Below are 16,946 nucleotides of genomic sequence, written 5' to 3'. Positions count from 1 at the left end.
ATTTCCTTTATGTATAATCGTAATAGTTTCTCCATTCTATTCGTTTCCTTTATAGGCAAGAAATGTGCAGATTTGGTGAGACGATCAACTATTACCCAAATGGTGTCATAACCCCAGGCAGTCTTAGGTAACTTTGTGATGAAATCAATGGTAATACCGTCCCATTTCCATTCTGAGATTTCTGGTTGTTGAAGTAATCCTGACGGCTTCTGGTGTTCTGCTTTGACTTTGGAACAAGTTAAACATTCCCCAACATATGTTGCAACGTCTGTCTTCAAATTAGGCCACCAATAATGCGTCTTAAGATCTTGATACATCTTTCCAACTCCAGGATGTATCGAGTACCTTGTCTTATGTGCCTCATTCAATATCAACTTCCTTAATCTACCCAACTTTGGTACCCAAATACGGTTTGCAAAATATCGAATTCCATCTTCCCGTATAACGAGTTGTTTCCCATACTTCTTCATTATTTCATTTCCTATGTTTTCTTTAGTAAGAGCTTCTCGTTGAGCCTCTTTGATTTGTGAGTTGAGATTCATGCGAATTTTTATGTTCATTGCTCGTACTCGAATTGGTTCCCGTTCCTTTCTGCTTAGAGCGTCGGCCACTACATTCGCTTTCCCAGGATGATAGCGAATCTCACAATCATAGTCGTTTATCAGCTCGACCCACCTACGTTGCCTCATGTTCAGCTGTTTCTGATCGAAGATATGTTGAAGGCTTTTATGATCGGTAAACACAGTGCATTTAACCCCATATAAGTAGTGTCTCCATATCTTCAATGCAAACACTACTGCTCCCAGTTCTAAATCATGCGTCGTATAATTCCGCTCATGAATCTTCAATTGTCGGGATGCGTATGCTATAACTTTCTTCCGTTGCATAAGGACGCAACCAAAACCTTGTCGCGAAGCGTCACAATATATCTCAAAATCATCGTTCCCTTCAGGTAACGATAAAATAGGTGCTGTAGTCAACTTCTTCTTCAGTAATTGAAATGCACTCTCCTGCTCAGAAGTCCATTCGTACTTCTTCCCTTTTTGTGTTAACGCTGTTAATGGTTTAGCTATTCGGGAAAAATCTTGAATAAACCTTCTATAATAACCAGCTAAACCCAAAAATTAGCGTATCTACGTTGGTGTCTTAGGAGTCTCCCATTTTTCAATGGCCTCAATTTTAGCTGGGTCAACCTGAATTCCTTTGCTACTAACAACATGGCCAAGAAATTGCACTTCTTTCAACCAAAACGCACACTTAGAAAATTTGGCGTATAATTGTTCTTTTCTTAACAATTCTAATACCAATCTTAAATGCTGCTCATGCTCTTGCTCACTCTTGGAATAGATAAGAATATCGTCAATGAAAACGATAACAAACTTATCTAAATACGGACTACAAACTCGATTCATGAGGTCCATGAATACAGCTGGCGCATTCGTTAATCCAAACGGCATGACCAAAAATTCATAATGACCGTAGCGTGTCTGAAAAGCAGTTTTCAGAATATCTTCTTCTTTGACGCGTAGTTGATGATAGCCTGACCTTAGGTCGATTTTCGAGTAAACACATGATCCTTGCAATTGATCAAATAAGTCATCAATTCTCGGTAGTGGATACCGATTCTTGATAGTTAACTTATTTAATTCACGATAATCTATACACATTCGGAAAGATCCGTCTTTCTTCTTGACGAATAAAATCGGAGCTCCCCACGGTGAAGTGCTCGGTCGATTGAAACCACAGTCTAGTAATTCTTGTAACTGGCTTTGTAACTTTTTCATCTCGAATGAAACCACGGTGAAGTGCTTGGCCATGAAAAGGAGAATAATAATACTCCTCTAATAATATATATATATATATATATATATATATATATATATATATATATATATATATATATATATAATATAGGTTAGTTTTATATTAGATTAGTTTTGGGTTATGCAAAGGTTATTTTACGGGTTTTAAAGTCGGAGCTCTGTCCGTGTAACACTACGCGATAAATAATCAATGTAAGCTATGTTCTCCTTTTTAAATTAATGTCTCGTATTTAAGTTATTATTATGCTTATTTAAGACGAAGTAATCATGATGTTGGGCTAAAAATATTAAAATTGGGTAATTGGGCTTTGTACCTTAATTGGGGTTTGGACAAAAGAACGACACTTGTAGAAATTAGACTATGGGCTATTAATGGGCTTTATATTTGTTTAACTAAATGATAGTTTGTTAATTTTAATATAAAGATTTACAATTAGACGTTCCTATAAATAACCATATACACTCGATCGGATACGATGGGCGGGGTATTTATATGTACGAATAATCGTTCATTTAACCGGACACGGGAATGGATTAATAGCCACTAGAATTATTAAAACAGGGGTGAAATTATGTACAAGGACACTTGGCATAATTGATAACAAAGTATTAAAACCTTGGGTTACACGCAGTCGATATCCTGGTGTAATTATTAAACAAAGTATTAAAACCTTGTTACAGTTTAAGTCCCCAATTAGTTGGAATATTTGACTTCGGGTATAAGGATAATTTGACGAGGACACTCGCACTTTAAATTTATGACCGATGGACTGTTATGGACAAAAACCAGACGGACATATTAAATAATCCAGGACAAAGGACAATTAACCCATGGGCATAAAATTAAAATCAACACGTCAACCATCATGGTTACGGAAGTTTAAATAAGCATAATATATTTTATTTCATATTTCATCGTACTTTTATTTACTCGCTATTTTATTTAACGTCATTTATTTATTGTCATTTATTTTTAGCTACTTTAATTATCGTCATTTATATTTTGCATTAGGTTTTAATTGTAACTTAAAATATAAAATCGACAAACCAGTCATTAAACGGTAAACCCCCTTTTATATATTATCAATATAATATATTTTGTACAAATATAGTTAATTAAAAATATAGTGTGCAATAAGCCCGCTCCCTGTGGAACGAACCGGAATTACTAAAAACTATACTACTCTACGATTAGGTACACTGCCTATAGTGTTGTAGCAAGGTTTAGGTATATTCAATCTGTAAATAAATAATTAAAACTTGTGTAATATTTCGTCATATTTCGTATTTAAATTAATACTATTTCGTACACCCCGCTGCACACATCAAATAGATAATCTCTAAGACTTTAGAGACTACATAATCGTCGCAGAATGTTTCTCTAATGAAGTTATGATACAACACTTCATCGTTTGTTGTTGTTGGTATTCCTTGGTATCTACAAAGCGTATGACCTTGGTGCTCGTGGAACAGATTGTAAAGTTGAGGTTTATGACGCAGTTGTGGTTGGGGTTGGTAATGGTACTGTTGGCGTTGATAATGGTGGTACTGATTACGCTGCTGGTGCTTGTAACCTTTGCACCATATTCTCCAAAACCACTACCCGAGAGTGAAGCTCGTTGACTTCTTCTATTACACCGGGGTGATTGTCGATTAGGACGAGCGAATAAATAAAATCTAGAATTTGATGTAGTATATAATCGTGACGAGATACTCTAAAAATGAGAGAGAAAATGGTGTTTCAGACAGGTTCGCCGGTAAGTGCTTCAGGTTCATCGCTAAGAGGGCAACGTGGTGGATGGAAAGGATCACCTTCTTTTTGTCTCCAATGATTGAGGAGGCTACGAACTCATCCCCAATTTATCCAGAATAGATGATGACTGATTGGTTGATCCTTTTCGGTCACACTGCTTTCGGAGCTTGAGTGGGATTCCATTTCGGAATCCGAGGGACTTGAATTGATGACGAATTCCATTTCGTACAATTGGATAAAGGATTTTTCGATATGAAATGTTTTTCGGTTATCGGATGGTATTCTAATTACATAGAATATACATAGATATAGAACAAAAGATTTCGTAGATTACGGAGGGATTTGCTGGATATGTCAGGCAAAGTTTACAGTAATAGATACGATAAGATATGATTTAGCAGATACGTTAAGATATGAATTTTGTCTATACACTATTCATGCAATCAATGCAGCAAGACGTGTCTAGACTAAGAATGATAAGCAGGTAATTTTTCCTAAGGATGATAAGTAGATGATTTTTGATACAAAATGATAAGCAAAACTTTTAACATGCAGACACGGTCTTCACTATTGCATCCTAACGACTTATCAGTTAGACACACTAATGCAGACCTGGTTCGCTAAGACCACACCTCTGATACCACATGTCGTGACCCGTCCTAATCCATCTGGACAAATACATTACATTTGGTTACATCGCGAGGTACTTGACCTATATATGATACATTTTACAAACACTGCATTCGTTTTTAAAAGACAATCTTTCATTACATCAAAAGTTGACAGCATGCATACCATTTCATAATATATCCCAACTATAATTGACTTAATAATAATCTTGATGAACTCAACGACTCGAATGCAACGTAATTATGCCATGAGCGACTCCATGTAATATCTTTAAAATGAGCAAATGCACAGCGAAAGATTTCTTTCATACCTGAGAATAAACATGCTTTCAAGTGTCAACCAAAAGGTTGGTGAGTTCATTAGTTTATCATAATCGATCATTTTCATCATTTTAATAGACCACATGTGATGACCCGGAAATTTCTGATCAAATTTAAACTTAATCTTTGTATGATTAACATTTCCGACACGATAAGCAAAGTCTGTAATATTGATTCTCAAAATTTTTGAACTAATGTTATATATTCAGTTAACCTTTGACTATTGACCAATGATTTATAAACATCTATTTGAAAATATATATATATATATATATATATATATATATATAAATTGGAATATTAATTATTCATAAATAACTTGCAATGTGTATTTAAAAACTAATTTATGTATATTAAAAAGATATATACATATATATAATTTCAAGTTATTTAGTAAACGATAGTAACATTCGTTTATTGATTCGATTGATATTTAGATAAGTTAACTAAAGCGTTTAAGATGAACCAGTAAAACACTAATTTGCTACAGTATTTTCAAATTGCTACAGTACCCAAAATGCTATAGTGTTTTCGAAAATCACTATTTGCTACAGTGAAATTGACTTTGCTACATTGAATTGCTACAGTAAAACACTATTTCAAAATGAAAATGTATGTATTATATGTTAACAAATAGCGAGATGATGATTTACAGAAGTAAATGACCAAAACACTCAAATGTATAAGTTATACCTCGAGTGGTATAGTTTATGGATGATTTAAGACTATATTTTGATAAAGGTACGATTCACAAAACGTAAAGTACAAGTTTTCTCAGTATACGATAGGACGTTCGAAAAATCGGAACCGGGACATAAGTCAAGTGATGACGTACGACTTATCGGAGTAAAAATTACAAGTCAACTATGCACGTGAATTTAATATAATATATAATTAATAATATAAATTATATATTATAAATATAATATAAATAAATATGTCGACAAGAGTCATGACAAAATCATATGTGAGCTGGAAAAGCTTCCCATGCGATCGCATGGGAATTACACTGTCCAGCCATGTGATCGCATGGCAACCCTGGACAGGCCACATCTATAAAAGCCGATGTTTTGTGCTTCTGATTTCATTCCTACTCCGTATTATATTTATTAATTATATTATTATTATTATTATTATTATTATTATTATTATTATTATTATTATTAAGATTAATATTATTATTAATCTTATTATTATTAGTAGTATTTGTATTATTATTAGTATTTTACATAAAATACTACGACGAGGTCATGAGCGTGTCACTTTCAAAATATGTTTTCAAGCGGGATAGAGTTAAGGAAATTATGAGTTATTGCCATGGAGGTTATGGATAATGTTCGGGGGTATATTTATGAATCAAATCTAGTGTTTATTATCTCCGTTACGTCTACGTACTTTTCTACAATATTGAATCTCAATATTGATATGTTGAGATCTACAGTTATTTGGTAATCCGTGTTTCGATCACATTTTGGTGAACGACTTTATATGCTGCTAAGGTGAGTTTCATTTGCTCCCTTTTTAATTGCTTTTGCAATCTATATTTTTAAGCTGAGAATACATGCACTTTATTTTAAACGCAATGGATACAAGTACATACTAAATTCTACACCGAGTTTGAACCGAAAATCCCTTAGCTTTGGTAACTAGTAACTGCCGGTTATAAGAACTGGTGGGCGCGAATAGTTGTATATGGATCCATAGGGCTTGATATCCCCGTCCGAGCTAGAGCACTAGCCTTTTAACGGATGTATGCTATTTGAGAAGCGTACACGTTGATTTGCGTGTATTATTAAGATGATTATATAAAGGGTATAAATTATATATACGTTAAGTTTAGTTACCAGGGTGCTCAATTTCGTAGAATATTTTGATAAACGTTTCTGGATGAAACAACTGAAATCTTGTGATCCACCTTTATATACAGATTATACGAAACATTAAAACTATGAACTCACCAACCTTTGTGTTGACACTTGTTAGCATGTTTATTCTCAGGTTTCTTAGAAGTCTTCCGCTGTTTGCTTAGATGTTAGACAAGCTATGTGCATGGATTCTTACATGACATATTTTTCAAGGAAATGTTGCATTCACCAAATCATTACCATGTATCTTATTTTGACTGCATTGTCAACGGAAGTACTGTTGTAAACTATTATTTATGGTGATTGTCTATATGTAGAAATCATCAGATGTCGAAAACCTTTGATTTAAATATTCATTTATGGTGTGCCTTTTCAAAAGAATGCAATATTTACAAAACGTATCATATAGAGGTCAAATACCTCGCAATGAAATCAATGAATGACGTGTTCGTCCATATGGATTTGGAGCGATCGTCACACCACAAGATTTTCATTTTCATTTCTCATAAATATACGTCCCATGCATAGAGACAAAAATCATTCATATGGATTGAACACCTGGTAACCGACATTAACAAGATGCATATAAGAATATCCCCTATCATTCCGGGACATCCATCGGACATGATAAAACAACATCGAAGTACTAAAGCATCCGCTACAACAGATTGGGTTTGTTAGGCTCAATAGATCTATCTTTAGGATTTGCGTCAATTAGTAGACTGGTTTACTAATTCTTAGGTTACCAAGCAAAAGGGGCATATTCGGCTTCGATCATTCAACCATATAATGTAGTTTCGATTACTTGTGTCTATTTCGTAAAACATTTATAAAAGCGCATGTATTCTCAGTCCCAAAAATATATACTTTAAAAGCATTTAAAAAGTAAGCAAATGAAACTCACGATACTGTATTTTGTAGTAAAAATACTCATACAACAATACTGAACAATGCAGGGTTGGCCTCAGATTCACGAACCTATATCATTTATATATATTAACACATATTAATACATTTAAACAAGTTGATATTATTAATATACTAGTTTTATTAATGATTTATGTGTTACCCTAAATAAATATATTAATCATATCATTTTGATATATTTTAATTACATAGTTAATATTTATATATATCGGATTCTTATTAAGGTATTTTAATTAAAACATATATGATATATTAAAGTTTATATATAAGGTTATATTAAAATATATTTATATCTTATATGTAATTTAATCAATAATAAATAATAATAATTTATTTTGAAAACAAAATAGTTTGTAAGCTTAACCTAGGTATTATATATGCGTTAGATACATTTTTTGTAAGTAATATATGTTGTAATAATAGTAGTGATAATAATAATAATAATAAATAGCTAATAATAATAATAATAATAATAATAATAATAATAATAATAATAATAATAATAATAATAATAATAATAATAATAATAATAATAATAACAATAATAATAATAATACTTTACTAAATGATATTTATAAACATGATATTTTTTTAACAATAATGTTAACAACAATAATATCAATAATGTTAATAATAATAACAATTGTGATAATAATATTAATAATAATAGAATTCTACCTTAAAAGCTCCAAAAATATAAACTGTCTTTGCCCAGGCTCGAACCCGCGACCTCTCGCTAATCGTCAACAACTGTAACCACTACTCTGTCTATCACTTTGAGAATAAATATGATTTTAATTCCTTTTATGTCGTGATTAGCAGCAGCCAGTAATCTAGTTGGCTTCGTTCAAAACATACTATAATTGGGCTTTTGCTATGGCCCAACAGCAACTCGAAATAGTAGCCCAAAAGTATATTTAACCAAGCCCAATCTTTTAGCCCAACATCTAAACAATACTCGACCCAAGATTTGGTTCAATGCATATCATGGGATTCCAATTTCTGTCTAAAGTCACGAATAAGGAACACAGTGGTGGGGTTCGTTTGAAATTAAAATAACAATACAATCACCATTATTACTTTTAATGGAAACGTACCCCTTTTTCTTCACTTCATCCCCACTCAACTCTAAACCAATCAAATGATTGAATTAATTGTTAGCTAGCTTAAATTATTATCTCATCTCAATATAACATATGTATACTTGACTTTGTAAATTAATTCAAGAAGCATGAAGCAAATATTGGTGATGATGAACCGGCTAAACAAGCGAAGCATAAGAAAAAGTTCAAAGGTGGCCATTTATGGTGGTTTCGGGCTGTCTTCAATCAACAAACAGTGGAAACAAAAAGGCAGCTACAATAGTAGTGATTTTACAGTGATGGTGACTAGTTTGGTGTTGTATGATGGCTGTTGGATCCTTGGGTTACAATCGTGACTAGTACCACACATTTGGGTTTCGTTTTTGATCTCGTTTGAACAAGAACAGAAGGATTAAGCAGTGGTAGTTGTAAGTGGGTTCGTTATTGAAGTTGCAACTAGACACGATAAATTATATGGTTTATTTGTTGTGATAATTTGTTATGATGTTTTGTGGTGTTTAAGAGGTGGTGAAGATGGTTGCAACCGTAAAGGAGAAATCAAAGGAAGTGGTGGAGTTAGCGGTGGTGGTCATGGTATTCTTGATGGTGGTTTGTTTTAATGATTATGTCGAGAAATAAACAAGAAACATAGGTACCGGTAGTAGTCGAATAATTTGAACATGTGTGTTTGTCTAGCTTGATAAACAGAATAAAGCACAAAATTGGTGAAGGTGGCAATAAGGGTGTTCACTAGTAATTGAGTAATGATAATGGTGGGTTGTTGATTTTCGATGGTGATGAAAAGATGGTTGTTGTACGTGTTTGATCAAGAAAAGAGGAAACAATCGAATAGAAGAAGCAATCTATGATGGTGTTTATGATTGATCGAATATAGCGAGCTAGTCGAATACATGTGTGGGTTTGATGAACAGATAATAAGAAAATATTGGTGATGGGTGGCAGTTATGGGATGACCGAGGGTGGTGGTTGTCAAGGTGATGGCGGATCATGGTGCCCACGGTGGTAGAAGTGAGGGTGAAGGAGAAGGAGCAAGGTTGAGGTGGAAGTGGGTTTGTGTGTTATATCTCAATAACATATATGTATACATATATAATTCATATATAAATATAATACTAGTTAATAATTATAATCATATTATATTATAAATTAAAAATCAACGAGAATGAGAATTGAGAAGGAAACAATACATCACAGTTCAGCAGTTGAAATTTTGAATGTTTTAAGAAAATAGACAGGTGCATGTATCATGCATATTCATAAAATAAAATAATATAATATATTAATACATGTTAATAACAAAAATAAAACATTGAATCTTGCCGACACTTAATTATGGATATAATCTCGTACTCCGTTGATAATCAGTGGCGGATAAAAAGTACTCAGATAAATTCTAAATTTTTACAGTAATTATCTTTATTTATTTCAGTCATTATGGTATAAAATTCGATCATTAACTATTTAAAATTATTAAATAAAAATTAACTCACTGTCCACGCTCGATTCCAGGTAAAATATAAAAAGTGTTCAAATTTAACGATTAGCTCCTAAATACATTTTTAATAAGCCTATAATTTATATAACTCATTTTCGGATCACCGTTTATTTTATAATCAGAAAAGTTCAATTTTTTACTTGTTTAAATAACCATCAAATGATGAACGAGTGCTACTATAGTCTACTAAATGAATTCCAAATCAAATATATATTCGATATACCTTATATATATTTATATACCTATATATGTGGACTCATTTTAAATAACAACTTTATTATATCGTTTGTTATTTTACATATTTATTTCTAATATTCAAATCATATATTACTTCCAATTATATTTCAAATTTAAATATGTATGTATCTATTTACAAATAGTGGTTCGTGAATCGTCGGGAACAGTCGAAGGTCATTTGAATATATGAAACAATTCAAAAATTTTGAGACTCAACCTAACAGACTTTGCTTATCGTGTCAAAATCATATAAAGATTAAGTTTAAATTTAGTCAGAAATTTTCGGGTCGTCACAGGTGTGCCTGTATCTATTATTCGGATCGAGATAGCCGTTTTACTTCTAGATTCTGGAGGTTGTTACAAGAAGCTTTGGGAACGCAGTTAGACATGAGTACTGCTTACCATCCTCAAACAGATGGACAAAGCAAGAGAACGATTCAAACGCTCGAAGATATGTTACGAGCCCGTGTTATTGATTTTAGAAAAGGATGGGACCGATTCCTGCCATTAGCTGAGTTTTCATATAATAACAGCTACCATTCAAGTATCCAAGCTGCACCGTTTGAGGCGCTCTATGGGCGAAAGTGTAGATCGCCAATCTGTTGGAATGAAGTGGGTGACCGACAATTGACTGGACCCAAAATCATCCACGAGACAACCGACCATATTGTAAAGATTAAACAAAGGCTAGAGACGGCCCTAAGTCATCAAAAGAGCTACGTCAACGTTCGAAGGAAAGACTTAGAATTTCAAGTTGGGGATAGAGTTATGCTAAAGGTGTCACCTTGGAAAGGTGTAATACGCTTCGGCAAACGAGGAAAGCTGAGCCCAAGATATGTGGGGCCTTTTAAGATCATCGAACGTATTGGGCCAGTGGCCTATCGACTGGAATTACCTGAACAACTCGCTGGAATACACGATACGTTTCACATGTCGAATTTGAAAAAGTGCTTAGCAAACGAGGACCTTATCATCCCACTTGATGAAATTCAAGTTGACGACAAACTGAACTTTATTGAAAAACCCGCGAAAATCATTGACCGAAACGTCAAAGGACTACGTCAGAGTAGAATACCAATCGTCAAAGTTCGATGGAACGCACTTCGAGGACCCGAGACCACGTGGGAACGTGAAGATCACATGAGAGAGAAATATCCTCATTTATTTGCAAACGAAATGCCAGATGACGGCAACGACCAAATTTCGGGACGAAATTTCTAATAACAGGTAGGTACTATAACACCCCAACTTTTTCGATCATTTTAATACGAACGAACTTGAAACTTAGGTTGTCCAAAACAAACGAACCCAGTTAGAAAACCCAAAACTATTGGAAGTAACGAAATGGGTAACGAGGTTACCTAAACCTACGATCATGGATCATCGTCATCAATAAAAATTTAATGAAGGACTAACGCGAATACAATGTGTAGGGACCGAATTGCACATTAATTAAATGAGTAAAAATTTAAAATATATATAATATATATATATTTCCGAAAAAAATAAATAAATAAAAATAATAATAATAATAATAAATAAAATAAAGTTAATTATAGATAATTAAATGATAAGTATAAAACTTTTATCCTAATCCAAACTAAGACTAATCCTAAACCAACTCAAAGTAATCCTAATCTAAATCAAAAGAGATAAAGCCTAATCCTAAACTTAAACTAATTGTAATTTAACTCTAACACTTAATCTATAGAATTTTCCTAGCTATCCTATAAATACCCCATAATCTACCCATTCCCATTCACAAATCACCTCACAAAAACACACACAAAATCCCTTCTCTTCTCCCTCTCCCTCTTGTGGCCGAAACCCCCTCCCCCTCTCCCTTTTCCGATCGGCCGAAGGGCACCAAGCACCACCATCACCGCCACCCTGCTGCTGCTATTTTCAGCCCCACATTCGCCACTTTTTGCAGCCCTTGCTGCTGTTTTTCGACCACCAAACCCGCCCAAAACTGCCCTCAAAACAGCCCCTGCAGCCTCCTGGTTTGCTGTTGCTGTCCGCGAGCTCCAACACCACCCAAACCACTCGATATTTGCTACTTTTTGCTTCTACTTGTTGTTGCTGCTGTCCAGTTTCCAAACACCCTCAAAAACACTCGTTTTCTTCATCGTTTACTCCTAAAGGTACCCTATATAACTCTAGACTATATACATACTTTATATATATGCAAACTCTAATTTTATGGTTAATATACCTTGATATGATTATGATTGGAATGAAAGAAATTAAAAGGCTTGAACATATATATATATATATATATATATATATATATATATATATATATATATATATGTGTGTGTGTGTGTGTGTGTGTGTGTGTGTGTGTGTGGGTGCGTGGATGTGTGTATGCATGTTCATGCATGCGTGTGTATGTATACATGTGTATGAATATAACTAAACTTAATAATCTATTAATGTGGTGATTAACTATAATATGAACTTAAAGAGATTAACGAGGTATTGAATAATAATATGGATAATATAAAGATGATAAGTATGAATATTAACTATGATAGCTAAGAACATGAATAAACTATATGGATTAAAAGTTGGTGAATGACATGAACTTTAAAGATAATACTTGAAACATAATATTGAATGGTAATTTGGATATGAATGAAAGTATTATGATTTTGACATTATGATAAGGATGGTGTATTATAACTTGAAAATATTTGATTTGTAAAACCCTAATATGGATGTGATATTGTGTATATATGAAACATATAGATATTTATGGAAGCTTATGTTTATGCGTATATGTAGATATACATGTATACATGAGTGCACGCATGTATAGATGTAGATACATATATACGTACTACATAATTAGAAGTATATGTGTATGTGTGTAAAAAATATATATATATATATATATATATATATATATATATATATATATATATATATATATATATATATATATATATATATATATAGGGGCAGGATCAATGGGGAAGTAACCAATCGGGGGGAAGCGGGGGGAAGCAAAATTTATTTTTTTTTTCGTTTTTTTTTTTGGAATTTTTTTTTCGGCATCAAGATCACACGAAAATATGAACATTTAGAAGAGACACTTCGTGATGAATGTTATAATTTAGGTGGGAAAACGATCGACAAAAATAACATTCAAGATAATATTGTTCGTGAAGAATATGAACGTTTTTTTTCATGTTTTGTGAAGTAAAATTTAACCCTAAACTCTAAACCGTTCGTGTTAAAAACTCAATCTAAATCCTAAATCTAAACCCTAAATCTAAACCCTAAACCCTAAATTTCTAAACCCTAATATCTAAACCCTATAAACCCTAATATCTAAACCCTAATATCTAAACCCCAATAGCTAAAACCTCAACATACGCTCGAAAAACACGATAATTGTTATATATTGCTTCTTCGAGCGTTTTCCCGCCAAAATAAAAACATTTATCACAAAGTGTCTCTACTAAATGTTCATATTTTCATCCCATCTATAATGTTCCTGAACAAAGTTTTTTTAAAAAACGAAAAAAAAAAGTTTTTGCTTCCCCCCGCTTCCCCCCGATTGGTTACTTCCCTCTTGATCCTACCCCTATATATATATATATATATATATATATATATATATATGAAAAGAAATAATGTAAAGAAATTATAATATGACTTAAATATTATTAAAGGGTAATATAATATATGATATATATCGAAAACGGAAATAAACAAGTGATGTATTCCTATACTCACTAGAATTAAAAATCACAAACAAATAACGTATGACTTTCACGAGACTCATCGCTACTTACGGTCATGGATGGTGTCTAGGTTGCCAGTTTGGGATATGGTTGTGGATCTCGAATATCACGACTTAAAGTCGGATCAAGAGTCCTGGCCCCCGGTTACATCTGGCTGTCCATTGACTTACTTGATAGCAACAAGGATCGTTTGAGTTATGCAACATCTAAACTGTGGGAATGATTAGCATTGTAAACTCTAGAAAGGATGTGACAACCCGGAAATTTTTAACCAAATTTAAACTTTAATCTTTATATGTTTCTGACACGATAATCAATATTTGTTAAGTTAAATTTCAAGAATTTTAAACTATGTTCATACATTCATTCAACCTCGACCAAGTTCTAACGATTCACGAACCATTAAACGAATATGATTATATATGTATATGTGTATATATATTATAACTTGAAACGTAAACAAAATATTAGATTAAATACTTTATATGATTGTATCTGTTTCAAAATGTTTATCAATGGAATTAGAAGATAAGATCAAATGATTGAATTATCAGATATATTGAATTATGATTACAAGTCTCTGTTGAAAGGCCCACGTTGATTTGAGAAATCTTTCCATTTTAACAATATTCAGAAAATGGTAAAGTGATTTATAAATAAGAACAAATTGTCAATCATTGAGAACTAGACAAAGGATAGTGGAAGATTGAAACTCATAAAGACTCGATTGATCTATTTAGTTTCAAACGTACAAAAACGTTTTCAGTTTAAAAAGAACTTTATTATTAAAACGTATATAACTTTTATAAATATCTAGAACCACTTTTGACAACTCGCTACTTAATTAGTATGATAAAGATAAAGATAAAGATATTTATATTTTATTTTATTAAATATATATAAAGATTTAAATTAATATTATATATATTTATACGCGTATTATACGTACATAGTTTTATACTTTTACTATACTTGAACTTTACCTTTACTTTATTTTTACTTTACTTTACTTTAATAATTCATACTTTAATAATTCACTTTAATAATTCATACTTTAATAATTCACTTTAATAATTCATACTTTAATAATTCACTTTAATAATTCATACTTTAATAATTCACTTTAATAATTCAAAAATCTATTATAAATAGAATTCAATAGGTTTCATTATTTCATAGAAACTTGAAAATATTTTTCTCTAAACTCTCTCAATCGATTTACATATATATATTTACTCCGTATTATTTCAAGATATTATTAGTATACATAAAATATTACGACGGAGTGCTGTCCGAGTGGTTTCGAAATTGTTTTTCGAGTAGGATTGGATTAAGGAGATTATGGGTTATAGCTATGGAGGTGATTGAGTATGGTTCATGGGTATGCTCGTGAGGTCAATATAGTGTTTATCATTTTCGTTGCGTCTACGTACCTTTCCTGCAATATTGAATCTCAATATTGATACGTGAGTACTCATAATTTAACTTTTACATACTAATAGTGTATCCCTGACTAGTGCTCGAGTATTTAGGATTATGCATGCTTGTACTTTTGATATTGCCCTTAGACAGGTGAGGTTGAATCTTGAATTAGTTACACTTGCGGTTGAGAGAAGGTATAAGATATGCATGTCCTTGGAAAGCTAGCGAAAAATTAAGAACTTTTCCTTTAGATATCGAATGGTTTCGATGAACGGATTAGAAGTTATAATCAATTGAATTTTTGATATTTTTATTAAAAATGATTATCGTCATTTTTATCGTCGTTCTAGTTTTATCTTATTATTATGATTATTATTATCTTTATCAATAAAAGTGATTTATCATTAAAAATTGTAATTTTTTTTATTATTACTATCGTTATTATCGTTAAAGTTATAATTAGTATTATTATTATTATCCAATTATTATTATTATTATTATTAGTATTATTATTATTATTATCATTATTAATATATATATCTTTATTTAAAAATGGTTATTGTTATTGTTATTATTATTATTACTATATTATCATTAAGATAATTATTAGTATTATCGTTAATAATGTTATAGTAACTATCATTATTAATATTAGTGTAATTAAAACAAATATTTGTAACACCTAATTATTTTGATTACTATTATTATCATTATTATGAACACGATATAAAAGATGATTAAAAGCTATTAAACGAAACGATTAGGAAATAATGAGTAAGAGTATCATGATGAAATTAAAATATTATAAAATATTTATTTAGATAAAATTATCGTTCTTATTATTTTTATCATTACTATTATTATTAAAAGTATCGTTAGTATTAAAACTATCATTTTAACAAAAATTATCATTTTAATAGAAATGTCATTGTTACTATAAAATATCATTATTATTATTATTTTAAATAGAATTATTATTTTAAAGATAATATTAAAAATTATCGTAAATATTAAAGTTATCATAATTAGAATAATCGTTTTATCATAATGTCATCTTAGTGATTATAAATATTGATATTTTTATAATAATTATTATTATTACAAAATAATACAACTTTTACTTACTATCATTATAGATATTATTTTATCAAATAAATATGTGATACAAACATATTTTACTACGTGTAATAACTTACTTTAATAATACATATCATATTATCTTTATGATATTAAATGAACCCTATAAATTTTATTACTTAATATATATAAAAGTATATTTTATTATATAAATTTAATATAAAATTTTATTTATTAATAAATAAATTATATTATTTACTCTAATAAATCTTTTAAAAAAATATTTAAAAATATAAAACGACGATATTTAAACTATATATTAATCATGTATAGATTTTTGGAAATTATTTTGAGTCAAATTTACTTTTGTTGACTTTTGCATATTAGTCTCGAGCATTAGGATTGTGGTACACTATGACTTGACCTAATTTGTTAGACAAATATTGACCAACACATAAATATATATAATTAATTTAGGTTCGTGAATCCGAGGCCAACCATGCACTTGTTCAATGATGTTATATGTATTTTTACTACCAAAT

Source organism: Rutidosis leptorrhynchoides, chromosome 6 (genome assembly GCF_046630445.1).
Source record: "Rutidosis leptorrhynchoides isolate AG116_Rl617_1_P2 chromosome 6, CSIRO_AGI_Rlap_v1, whole genome shotgun sequence".
Taxonomy (NCBI): Eukaryota; Viridiplantae; Streptophyta; class Magnoliopsida; order Asterales; family Asteraceae; genus Rutidosis; species Rutidosis leptorrhynchoides.
Note: the sequence above shows the minus strand (reverse complement) of the source record.